We start from the raw sequence: 13,779 nt of genomic DNA on the forward strand, positions 1-13,779 counted from the left end.
TAATTAATATTATATATATTTTTTATACTACATTTAGTTATAAAAATTTTATTTATTTCTAATGCTTATATTAAAAAAAATTTAAATTAGTAAATCTTAATCTATAATATAATAATAATATAGTAATTATTTTATATATTGTACGAATATAAATTAATTATTTTTTTATTTATAAAAATTTTAAGATGTTTTAGTTTGTTATATATATATATATAATATTATGAATGTGATATATTTTTTTATGTAAATAATCTTTTAAAAAAATCTAATAGTTAATCTATTACTTTTTTGTTATAGTCCAAATTAAATTTTTTTATTGTTTTTGGAAAGAAAATATTTTAAAAAATTTAATAATATGTGATGAAAAATACCGAATAAATTATACAGAAATCAATTAAAATACACTATAAAAATATCTTTAAAAAAATATATTTTAAATATCTTTATCTAAGTGGCCTCCATAATAAGTTTGTGTGATAGTAATATAACAAAGATGATGATAATGTCTTGATAAATGTTCTTGGCTGTGTATTTAGCATGAAGTTATCTTATTATGCATTCTTTAGTCACAGCTGAAATAATCACAAGTATAGATAATTGGGTGTAATTAGATTTGATCTGATAAATCCAATCTTAATTTATTTGGTCATCGATTTTGGACTTACGCAATTTTAACTAATTTAATTATCTGATTAGGTTTTTAATTGGAGATGTGTTTTGACGGCTAAAAAATTTTGATATGATAATAGAATGAGTGTTATACTTTAACGTGGTGATTTTTTGTGCTTTTTCAAATTATGGGGTACACAAATCTGACCTACTGATTTGTGTTGAAAAAATTTAAAAAATTTGGAGTACACAAATCGGACCCACCGATTTGGGTTAAAAAAATTAAAAAATTTTGGAGTACACAAATCGGATGTGTACTCCAAATCTTTTTAATTTTTTCAACACAAATCGGACGGTCCGAGTACAGAAATCGGACAGTTCGATTTGTGTACCTAAAAATCGGACGGTCCAATTTCTGTACCTCTTAAAAATCGGACGGTCCGATTTGTACTCCGTACATTTTATCATTCCACATTTTAGAAAAATACCACAGTAGATCACAATTTAAAAAAATACCATTATTAATCCAATATTAAAAATAAAAAAATGTGTTTCGACAAATTTAGGGGTATGCTCGTCAAATTTTAATTTTTTGTTTGGAATCATTTTATCAATAATATCTATTAAATATTATTTTGTCAGTATCAAAATCTTTTGAATACCAATTTATTATTTATTTCTTTTTCGAAAGCACAATTTCTTATTAATTTGATCAAAACGCATGCATCAATTAAATTAATTAAATTATTATATAGTATAAATTTAAAGATATTATATTATTTATGGATTGAACTATTTATTTGTTTGTTAATACTTTTCAAAAGATAGTATTATATAGCGTAATTTTAAACTTTTTCTTTAGTTATATGTATTTGAAAATACTTAAAAAAATAAAAAATTAAGAATAAAAATACAAAAGTTATGGCATAAAATTATAAATGAATTTTATTAATTATGATATATATTAAATATAAATACTAGACATCCAATTTTTTTCAAATCGAATCTAACCAAGTCTAATTTAATAGGTTGTTTTTTTATGTATGTTATTATTTATCCTCTTTCTTTTTTTTTATTTTCTCCTTCCTTTATTATTGGATGAATTATATAATAAAGATATAAGTTTATAGATTTTTTTTGTATAGAATAAAAAAGAAATTGAAAAAATTAGTATCCACATTTTGAACAACAATTAAATAATAAAAAATAGTTATAAAAAAAATTTATATTCTCTCTATATAATTTTAATCTGTATAGTAGAGTGTCCATTATTATCGTCATTATATCATCATCAGGATCATCATTATCACCTCTTCTTCCTCCATCTATCTTTTCCTCTTTGTTTTCTTCTTCTTTCATCATTATCATTATTATCTTTTTCTTTATCTTCTTATCAAGTTTTGACCAAGTTTTTGTATATAAGTGGTTGTGAATAATTTTTGCAAGTTAATTTAATTATTAACATTGTCTTCCATAATTTAAATTCGTAGAATTAATCATTTCAAACATCTTCAATTTATAAAATAGCTCTGTTTTTAATAGCTCTATAAAAATATCTGTTACTTGTTCTTTTGTAGGACAATATATTTTATCACAACTTCTTTCTCATTTACTAATTAACTCTCTAATTATATGAAATCGAACATCAATATGCTTGGATCTTTTATGAAACATTGAATTATTGCAAAGTGCAATAATTGACTTGTTATCATAAAATATCATTGTTAGAGTATTTTATTTTTCGTTCAATCTTTTAAGAATTCTTCTTAGTTATACTGCTTGTATTGCATAATTTGTTGTTGCTATATATTCTGCTTCTGCTATAGAGAGAGTAACTACTGGTTATTTTTTTGATGACCATGAAATTGTACCAAAACCAAGGTGAAATAAAAATTCTGAAATACTTTCTCTTATTTTAATATCTCCAACCCAATCACTATCACCGACAAGATTCATTTTATTAGTATTTTCATAATAGATACCATCATCTAAAGTACCTTTGTATATCGAAGAATCTACTATTTACAAATGGTTGGTACAAGGCTTTTTCATAAATCTACTAAGTAATCCAACTCCGATCCAAACACAATATCTAATCTAGTCGTAATTGTTGGGAATAAGACACCATTCCCCCTTGAGAAAACACCATTGACAGAAAAATAAAATAGATACAATCACAACACAAGAATTTAATACACAATCACAATACAAGAATTTAACGTGGAAACTCCAATTACCGGAAAAAAACCACGGCCGTTGTCAAATGACAACCAGAGAATATCACTATGTGAAAATTGTTACAACACATAGACTTCTTTTTCTCACCGGCACCCCAGTACACCCACACTCTCTCAAAGCAAATATCTAACTACACCTCACAACACTCTCTAATCAAAGAGTACAGAGGAAAAGAAAAATCAGATACAAGCTTAAAGTGTTTCTGACTGGTGCGAAAACAAATGGAGAACTTAGCCTCATATTTATAGCCTAGGCCACCCACTCCATTTGCCATCCTAAGCAATGTGGGACTAATTCAACCAAATCCTAACAATCTCCACCTTGATTGAAATAGTCACACATCTTCAGCTTCCATTGTCAACACCGACAATTCTTTGCTGCAATTGTCTATACCGACAATCATAGTTCAGAGAACTATCATACTCCACCATGAAAGTATACTCACTTGGAATTAGACCACTCCAAGCATTTCGCCTTGGTACAGATCGAAACTTTGCTGAAAATTCATGGTGCAACTTCCAAATTGGCTTTTCCTGGAAGTTCTTCAGCCATCGACCTAACTCCGCCACACACCTTGCATCTCAACGCCAACCAATGTCCGTGTGCAATTGTGGACCCAATTGCCACAACTCATCCTTATCCATGGCAGTGCGGTAATACCATGAGGATACTTCTCGTCTTCTAGAGAACATCATCTTCTCTCATAGAGAGAGCAACCAGAGATCTTCTCTTTCAACGCCTTGTGCAAACCTGATTGTATCAACACATCCTTGACTTGTATTTGCCACAAGCCAAAATTGATTCTTCCATCAAATTTCTCTATTTCAAGCTTCACAGCACTTGAATATCCTGACATTGTTGCAACCGTATACTGGAATAGTATAACTCAACTGTAGACCGTGCACTAGGAAGAGTTCCCAGGAAAGAGAGGTGGGTCACAATGGACACACTTAAATACCAAGTCTTTCCTTAGCCAGAACCTTTCCAAACTGCACTCTCACAGTGTCACACTGCCTTCCAGCAACAACAACAGCAACCAAAGATCAACCTCAAGTCACAAGACAAAATTCTTTTCTGATGTGGAAGGTCAGACTAGGCTGCAACTACAGAGCATACTAAGAATAAATCCCACCGAACCGAAGCTCTGATACCACTTGTTGGGAATAAGACACCATTCCCCCTTGAGAAAACACATTTGACAGAAAAATAAAATAGATACAATCACAACACAAGAATTTAACGTGGAAACTCCAATTACCGGAGAAAAAACCACGGCCGTTGTCAAATGACAACCAGAGAATATCACTATGTGAAAATTGTTACAACACATAGACTTCTTTCTCTCACCGGCACCCCAGTACACCCACACTCTCTCAAAGCAAATATCTAACTACACCTCACAACACTCTCTAATCAAAGAGTACAGAGGAAAAGAAAAATCAGATACAAGCTTAAAGTGTTTCTGACTGGTGCAAAAACAAATGGAGAACTTAGCCTCATATTTATAGCCTAGGCCACCCACTCCATTTGCCATCCTAAGCAATGTGGGACTAATTCAACCAAATCCTAACAGTAATCAAGTAACTCAGACTTTCAATCAAATTTTTATAATAAGTGGGATAGATTTACTACTCTTCCTTTATCTTCTCTCAACGACTTGAACTTTTTTCTATGGAAGTAGGAATTGGTTTTAAATGTTTCATCTAAAATTTTTTCAAAATATCATTTGCATATTTTTCTGTAAAATGAAGATTCCATCATCTTTTTGAATAATTTCAATACCAAGAAAATATGATATCAATCTCATATCCGTCATTTTAAAGTGTTTTATCATAACATCTCCAAATTATGCAATTATCTTCAAATTATTGTCAATAAAGATTAAATTGTCAATATAAAAACACACCATCAAAATATCTCCAGGTTCAATAAACTTGATGTACAAATTATGCTCGAATAGACATCTTTTAAAACCATTTTCGGTGAAATAAGAATCAATGTCCTTGTACCACGTTCTTGGTACATGCTTGTTTTAATTTGTACAAAAAAAATTTAACCTGTAAACTTTATCTTATTTTTCAAGAATTTCATATCCTACAAATTGCTCAACATACGCCTCTTCTAAAGTGTCATTTAGAATTGCTAACTTAATATTCATATGATGTATGTTCTACTTATTTTGGGTCGAGAGTGAAATAAGCATTTGAATAATATCTAATCTAGCATCAAGAGCACATATTTTAAAGTAGTCAATACTTGATTTTTTTTGTATTCCTTAACAACTAATCTTATTTTGAAATGATCAATTTCACCAATAAATTTGTACTTAATTTTGTAAACTCATTTTACTCTAATTAACTTTTTATCTGTTAATAAATCTGTCAGTTTTCATATGTCATTCTTTTCAATAGCATGAATCTCCTCATTGAAAATAGAACATATTTAATATTTTTTTTACTATTTTTTGTGGGTTATTAAGTGTAATCAGTGAAATATCAAAAATTCAAAATGAAATAATAGATTAGAAAAAGATAGTAGTTTAACAAGTGATTTTTCACTCCTCTTTCTCAAAAAAGGTTCTAATTTTTTATATTTTTATATATTTAATTATTTACTTAATTTACTATTATTTGTTAAGTTTGTATGTTATTATACTTTAGTTTGTATATTTAATTTTTTTATTAATCAACTATTTAATTATAATTTTGTGTTATTTATACTACAATATTACTATTATTATTCTGAAAATAATATTTTTATATTTTATAAAAATTATAAATTGTAATTTATATTCTTTTGCTAAATATATTTTTAATTATAGAAACTTATTTGGCCATTTGAATTATGGGTAAGTTTAAATCATTGATATATTTAAAAAAAATATTAAGAGGGAATGAAGACACTTCTATTATTATTTCAACCTTTGAGGGGTCATCGAATTTCATTACTTCAAATTTTCTATTGAATAGCTCACAGCGTCCACGACTTTTTCCTAATCAACTGGATGTTTTTCATTTGGAAAGAGATTCCGAAATGCGACCAATGATTTGAAAGTTTCCTCCAAATCAAAGAGATAAAATTTGTCGGGCTAATATTAAAGTTGAGCCAAATAAACCAATTCTTGATAACTATCGATATTTTCTGGTGATAAAAATTATCGTCGTTTTCAAGTTTCATGGTTTAAATTGTTCCTATCTTGGTTAGGATATTTGAAAGGCGTTGGTACATTTTTTTGAATTGGGCAACAAGTTAAAAAAAAAACGAGAAAATAAAAAACTTATCACATGATTAATAGATTAATACGTCTTGTTTTGACTTTACTAATGTTTACAGCAACAACAGAAAGAATTTTTTGAACAATGAAAATTGTTAAGATAAGGCTCCGAAATAAGATAACTGATGAATTTTTTACAAACAATTTGATTATCTATATAAAAAAAATTAGCAATTTTGTTTACACAAATTCAATAATATATAGAGATAATTTTAAAAATAAATGTCAAATAGCCTTTTTATGATACAAAATTATAAGTGATAATTTTTATAATTATTGTTTTACTTTATTCATGTATTTTTATTTATTTATAAAATTATTTTGTTATTTTATTAAAAAAAGTATAATAAATAAGTATTGCATATATATATGTCAACAAAGATAAGATTAATAGCATGTCTTTTATTTAATTGGATATTAGATACATATATGTATATCTTTATATGAATATTTAATTGAGATTATATATTTAATTTTTTTTAGTTTTATCATTAAAAATAATAATATAAAATATTTTTAGTAAATCATTAAACGCGAGCCTCTCTAAATAATTAGTCTAACTCCGTCTTTAATAATCTACTAATTTCAAAAGGTTGGCCCTTGTCAAGACTATGGTTGATCCTCTTAATTTTTTTAGGTGCAAACCGAGTATACTTACTCTCATGTTTATGGCCTAAGGGACATAAATAATGTACAAACTAGTATTTATTTTTATCTGTAATAACATTATGAAAATATAAATCTTTTAAAATCACATCGATCTTGATGTTATAGAATATGATTCAACAAATTTATAACATTAAATTATTTTTATAAAAAGGTTATAAGAGATAAAAGTCTCCATCGGTTAAAAAGATAAGATTTTTTGTAGATAAAAAATAAATAATAAATTTTTTAGTTACTATTTTCATATGAAAGAGTTTAATTTTTTACTAATAACTAATTTTAACATTTATTATCTAAAATTTAAAAAAATTAATATATATTTTTATATCTAATTAGGTGTTAAGTAGATGCATCGAAGCATTTTTAGAAATGTTGTGGTTATTATGGTTATTATAGAAGGATGTTTTTAACTTTGCATCTATTGGTCTTCATTTCTTACTTTGGTGTTTAATTTATTTTTTAGGATTTTAGATTCTATGTGATATGTACTTAGAGGAGATTAACTATTCTAATGATAATGTTAGTGGCATTACAAATTCTCTGACAAAAAGAGCGTATGTAATTATGACATTTTCATGAAATTATTAGTTATAAAATAGTAGTAGTATTTATATGTATATGCAAATAAAATTGAAATATTTGTGGATTATGAGATATACTTTTTAGTTTTTTTTTATTTTTTATTTTGTAACAGTTTGTTATGCAAAACGTATAAATACTGAACAATAGCCTCGAACAATTTTATACATTATACAATAAATTTTTATAAACGAGGATTTTTGAAATTAAAAGTAACCAACTATTAGTATCAATGATATACACCAACAAATTATTATAAAGAATTAACAGCGCGCGAGTCTTACTCATAGTCTAATTCCTATTACATACGTTCATCGTTGTCATCATCATGACATCATCATCGGGTGCTATTTAAGAAAATGTTCGAGTAGCTACTCAAGTTGCTTACTTGCATGCTCCTGCTCCTGCTGGATAGGATCCAAATTATCAGATTGGATGTGGTTTATTTGTCAACATTTATATTAATATATTCGTCATTGCTACTATTCTTTTCTTCCAATTTTTCCTTTTCCGTGAATGGTGCAGTAGTTGCGGGAGACTCATTACTCATTAGATGCGTTTGCATGAACAAGTTATCATAATAATATTTATAAAGAGAAATATTAGAAGAATAATAAAATTTATTATTTTCGACCAATCCATGTGAGTTAATCAATAATATTTAAAAGTATGGATTAAAGATATATTATTAGAATATTAGATTAATTGTGATACTAGTTATTTTGGTTTGAGTGATAGTGTTAGTTTTGCTTGTGTTATTAGAGATTGTAATGGGATGACAAATGAAGTGTTTGGGAATGATTAAGAGTAATAGTATTCTTCAAGGAGAATTGTTTGCTATTTGGAGAGAATATCTCTTAACTTGGGATGTGGGTCAACGAGATGTTATTTGTAAGACGGATTGTATGGAAGCATTTAATCTTGTTACTCAAGATGGTTTTGGGTTTATTGATCCATTGATACTCAAAATAAGAGATACCATGTATTAGAATTGGCGTGTTGACTTTCGTTTGATTATGAGAGATGCAAATACGGTGGCAGATACTATGACAAAGATGACGATGAAGTTACAACTTTTTCATGTAGAGTTTCCTTCACCTTGGGAAAAGTTTAAGCTTAAACGAAACTGTCCCTCTATTTAAGCAATTCATTTGTTTTGTTTTTCTTTGTTTAGATTTTAGTTTATTTCAGTCACAAAAAAAAGAATATTAGATTAAAAGAATTTGATTGATGACTAAAAATAAACATAAATTTTGTTGGTCCATAAGCTTTTTTCTTTAGAAAAATATAGGTAGACAATTAAAATACTAAACAATATAAATAATAAACCACATGTTCAATTCACTAGATATATAGATCATTATTTTAATATTAAAATTTAGGTGAATAATTTAGAAGTGTAGTGTATTTTTATTTTATTGGGACAATTTTAAAATCCATTATTCACATTATTCACAAAAATTATTATCTACCTAGCAAAATCCTCTCTCTTTTATAAATTTTAGTTTGCTAATATTGGCTAGAAGAACTCAAAGAAAAACATAATATTATACTGTGATGCAATGAGGAGCATAAAGCACGGAAACGGACTCAGCCCTCAACATTTCAGTTACTATGGTGAATCGAAAATATGATGCATTCTCAAAAATCAAAATTGTTGCTAGAACATGCCCTAATTTTTCTTCTTCTTTCTTTGAAAGGCACAGTTAATACAGAGAGGATTGAGAGTTCAATTTATGTCCTTCACATGAGAGAAGGTATACTCTGTTCATACCTAAAGAAGTTAAGAGGATCAACTTTAGACTTGACATGTGCCAATTTATTGAAATTGTTTTTGAAATACTTAAAACCCCAAATGCTAGCCTGCTCATAGGATGTGTAGCCATGAATGTTATTTACCCCAATATCAAGGTCTCTATAGTTGAGATATGCTTCTCTAGGAGACTTTGACACAAAAGGTTCCATATAACTATATAGCTTCCTCATCCAATGGATGTGCCTTTGTGCAACCTCGTCTCCTTTTTCTTCCCAGTGCACAGCGTACTGAATCTGATACAACACTCCAGCTCTGTGTGGGAACGGAATTTCGGATTCCGGAATCTCACCCATTCTGCCTCCAAAAGGAAAGATAACCATCAACACTCCTTTGCCACCATCTTCATAAAACAACCGCCACAATCCTTCTAAGCCACTTTCAGGAATAGGATGTTTGACATAATCAGATTTTGCTTTGAAACTGTCTCTTGTGACTTGACTTCTGTTGAGTAAAACCTCAAGAGGTTGACCACCGAATCCCCACGAGTGAAGAGTAAACTCGATCCAACTCATCTCGGTGCAATCTTCTTTAACCAAACCCAATTCAAGGAAGCTTTCTTGCATCAATGGAATAACCTTATCTACACCTCCAAGAAACAAACCTTGAAACAAGGCCTGTACAGTTAACTCCCCCTTATTACTGTGTGAAGAATTCACCATCTGCACCATGATACTAACGGTTAGATCCTTGGGGAGTTTACTTGCCACACTCTGCCATTTATGAACAAGCTTCGTTGCATTCTGTTCCAAGGTTCTAGGAGCTTTGAACAGTTTCACGGTTGATGGAACCAGAACGAGCTTGATCTTCCATGCTAAGATCACTCCAAAGCTTGCTCCACCACCACCTCTAATGGCCCAGAAAAGATCTTCACCCATGGCTTCCCTGTCAAGAAACCTACCCTTCACATCAATTATGTGAGCATCGATGATGTTATCGGCGGCGAGCCCATATTTTCGCAAAAGGTATCCATAACCCCCCCGCTGAATTGTCCTGCAACTCCTACGGTGGGGCATACACCTGCTGGAAAAGCAAGAGTACTGGTTTTGGTGCCAATGCTATAGTAAAGTTCACCAACAGTTGCACCAACTTGGACCCATGCTGTTCTGTCTTGTAAGTCCACTTGGATGTTTCTGTAGTTTATGAAATCAATGATGACAAATGGAACTTGAGAGACGTAGGAGATGCCCTCGAAGTCATGGCCTCCGCTTCGAATTCGAATCTGTAAACCGTGGCGCTGGGAACAGATTACAGTGGCTTGAACATGACAAGGTTGGAGGGGTGTGACAATGACAAGGGGTTTAGGAATGTTGTTGGATGAGAATCTGAGGTTTTGAATGGAAAAGTGAAGTAGTGAATGGTAAGCGGAACTGGTTTTGGTGTAAACAACATTGGAGATTGATGTGGAGTTGTGAAAGTGAAGGCACTTAAGGAAGTTTTCATGAATATCAGATGCACATGAAAATACAAGTCCTATTGTTATTGCAACAATGAACTTTAAACTCAGGTTCTTCATTTTTTAGGTGGTTGCCAATTTAGGAAGAACCATTCACCTACTACTTAATTATATTATATTTTTGCTATATGATAATTAGATTTATGCGCTCTGATAATTGATGCCAATTATTTCATTGACGGCAACTGCTACCTACTCTGCAATTAATACTCTTGTTATGTGTTTCACTGTATAACTTCACAACACTATAATAATACACACGATTTTTCATGTTTGTTATTCTCGTGTATTTTCATTAGGATATATAGCTCTATTTATTTAGGAAAAGTGCACTTCTTTTAATATTTTATTTTTGACCATCTCCACTAAACCTACTTGGGAGACAAAACTTAGTGATCTCATCAATGAATTGGTGCATCATTATCAACGTAATTGAGCTTTCAATTTCATCGTTTCACAACACATTGGATTATCGGTGCAACTTAAGTGGACATCCACTTTATTTCATAACATTCAGAACAAAATAATATCATTTATTCTTCGGAAGCACCATTTCTTATCAACTAGATTAGTACGCGCGCATCAACTAAATTAATTATACCACTATGTTACATTTATACTAAAATCATCTATCATAATAAGCTACTAATATAAAATATATGTTAAAATATAAATATACATTAAAAATAAATTAAACCACACATATATTTATACATAAATATATTAATTCTATTTATTTGCTGATATTTTTTAGAAGATAGTATTATATAGCATAATTTTAAAGTTTTCTTTGTATTTAAAAAATAATTATAAAAATTGAAAAAAAAACAATTGAGAGTAAAAAAAAAAATAACATACAATTATATATAAATGAATTTTATTAATTATGATATATTAGAATGTTTGTGTAGTACGTAAATGTTGTTACTAAAGTTGAACTAGTGGAAGATATTTTAGATAATTAATTTGAGAGAATATATGAGATGGAATAATAATATTAAACTTGTTACTAAATATATTTAAGTAGATCAAATAACATACACTTTGAATATTTGTAATTAAAAATTATTATTATTATAGTTTTAATATAGATATTAATTGTATTTAATTGTTATTTTTTTAATTTAATTAAGTAATAATATATATTAAATTTAATTAATTAACATTGTTGAGTTTGAAAAAATAAAAATATATTTTGATAATGATTAATATTGTAGTTTTGGGTTGAAAGCCCAAAAATGTATGTGATGTATATGTTTATTGTGTAAAAAAATAAAATGATCAAAACAAATCCAATAGTATGTGTAATTCATTTGGTTATTATGCAACAGGCTCAAATCCTCTTAACAACACATTCTTTTTTTCTCTGGCCCGTAACTAAATGATCAAACACTCTCATATCTTTTTTTACTCACGTGATTAACCTTAAATCAAAGATAAAAAATTTTAAAAGCAAGCAAAGAAAGAGAAATCTAGTTTGAAATTTCATCAAAATAAAAAAGATAATTACTAAATTCAAGCAATAAAGAGAAAAAAGAAAGAAAAGTCAGATATTAGTGACAAAAGTAAAAATTAAATTAAAAGTTGAATCAGAAGCAATAATTTGTTGAATTTGCATTTCTCCTGCATACACTATTAGAGTAAAATGAAGAAATTGAAAATTGTGTATCACTGTTATAAATCAAAGGTCAAAAATAAAATTTGGAACCAAATAATAGATAAATGACTCAGATCCTTAAAGCTAAAAAGAAAAAAGAAAGAGAAGAAGTTAGATAAAAATACATGCTAACTCTAATCACTGTTGTTGTACCATCTCTATTTTGAATTACTGCTATGAAATTTTGGGGGAAGAAGAACAAAGTCAAAGATTTTTAACCAATTTTAAGTTTTGAAAACTTTATCCTTCTTTAAAAAATGGTAAACAACTATAAATTAAAGTAAAGAGAGTGTACATATTGTTTGAACATTCATAACTTTTGAGCTTAAAGACAAATATGTGAAGTATTAGTAAAAGCCATTGAAAGAAAAGGTAAAGAGAGTAATCATGGAGAAAAATCAGAAAACTATTTCAATATTTTTTGTAGTATTTCTGTTTTGTATTCATGATCTTAAGAAAATTCTCTTGCTAAGTTGGGTGAGCATTTAGTGGTTGAAAGTTTAGAAAGTGAACTTAGCCAAATCAAGTTTGGGTAGAAATTTGATTTGTCCTAGATAGGATTGGATAGAATCTTAGGAAATTAATGATTGTAATTTTTGTGAAAAATAATAAAAATTTTACCACAATTATAGTGAAGACTAGATGTAGACCACATTGCACTAGTAGTTGAACTAGGATATATGGCTATGTCATTTTTTCTTCTCTGTTTTGTTTCTATTTTTCATTTGGTATGTGACAAAATAAAATTGTTTCCTGCTTAATATATCTCACAAAAGTCACAATAACTACTCAGAGTATCCAAAATAAAGAATTTGCTCAGTTCTTGATCAATCATAAAGTCATAAAATAAAATGATCTCCTATATAATATCAATTTGGCATACTCAACAACAACTTAGTTTTAAATCCAATTTGAAGTTAAAGTCAACAAATTTAAAAGAGATTATAGATTCAGTCTCCTCTCTTTTCTAAGTCATTGATAACTCTTACATATGATCAAAGTTTTGCATCATTTTATTTAAAATCATTATTTTTTATATTGTAAAATTGTCATTTATGTTAAATCAAAAATGCTATTTGTATATTAAAAATAACTATTAAAATTAGCTATTATGTATTTTTATATAAATATATGTGTAATTTAATTTATTTTTAATAAGTGTTTTATATTTTAATGCGTATTCTACATTAATAATTATTTTTAATAGCTAATTTTAATATATACCTAATATAATTGATGTAAAATTATTGGCCTGACATAATTATAATAGAATAAAGATAGGAGATAAAGATAAAGATGAATAATGAATAATAGAATTTATTTTTTAATTTTTATTTGTTTTCATTTTAAGACTTCTAGATTAAGGTTATTTAATTTTGATCTTTTTTACTGCACAAAAATATTTTTCTCGTAACAATAAAAAAGATTATTTGATCTTTTAACATAAATATTAAAAAATATATATTTATTTTTTTATAATTATTTGT

The 13,779-nt window shown here is 28.1% G+C and overlaps 1 pseudogene; it reads right to left on the reverse strand.

Annotated features, from left to right (window-relative positions):
- Positions 1 to 9,034: 9,034 nt before the first annotated feature.
- LOC107481705 (tetrahydroberberine oxidase-like) lies at positions 9,035 to 10,695 on the reverse strand (annotated as a pseudogene).
- Between the last annotated feature and the right edge of the window lie 3,084 nt (positions 10,696 to 13,779).

This window comes from Arachis duranensis, chromosome 3 (genome assembly GCF_000817695.3).
Source record: "Arachis duranensis cultivar V14167 chromosome 3, aradu.V14167.gnm2.J7QH, whole genome shotgun sequence".
Taxonomy (NCBI): Eukaryota; Viridiplantae; Streptophyta; class Magnoliopsida; order Fabales; family Fabaceae; genus Arachis; species Arachis duranensis.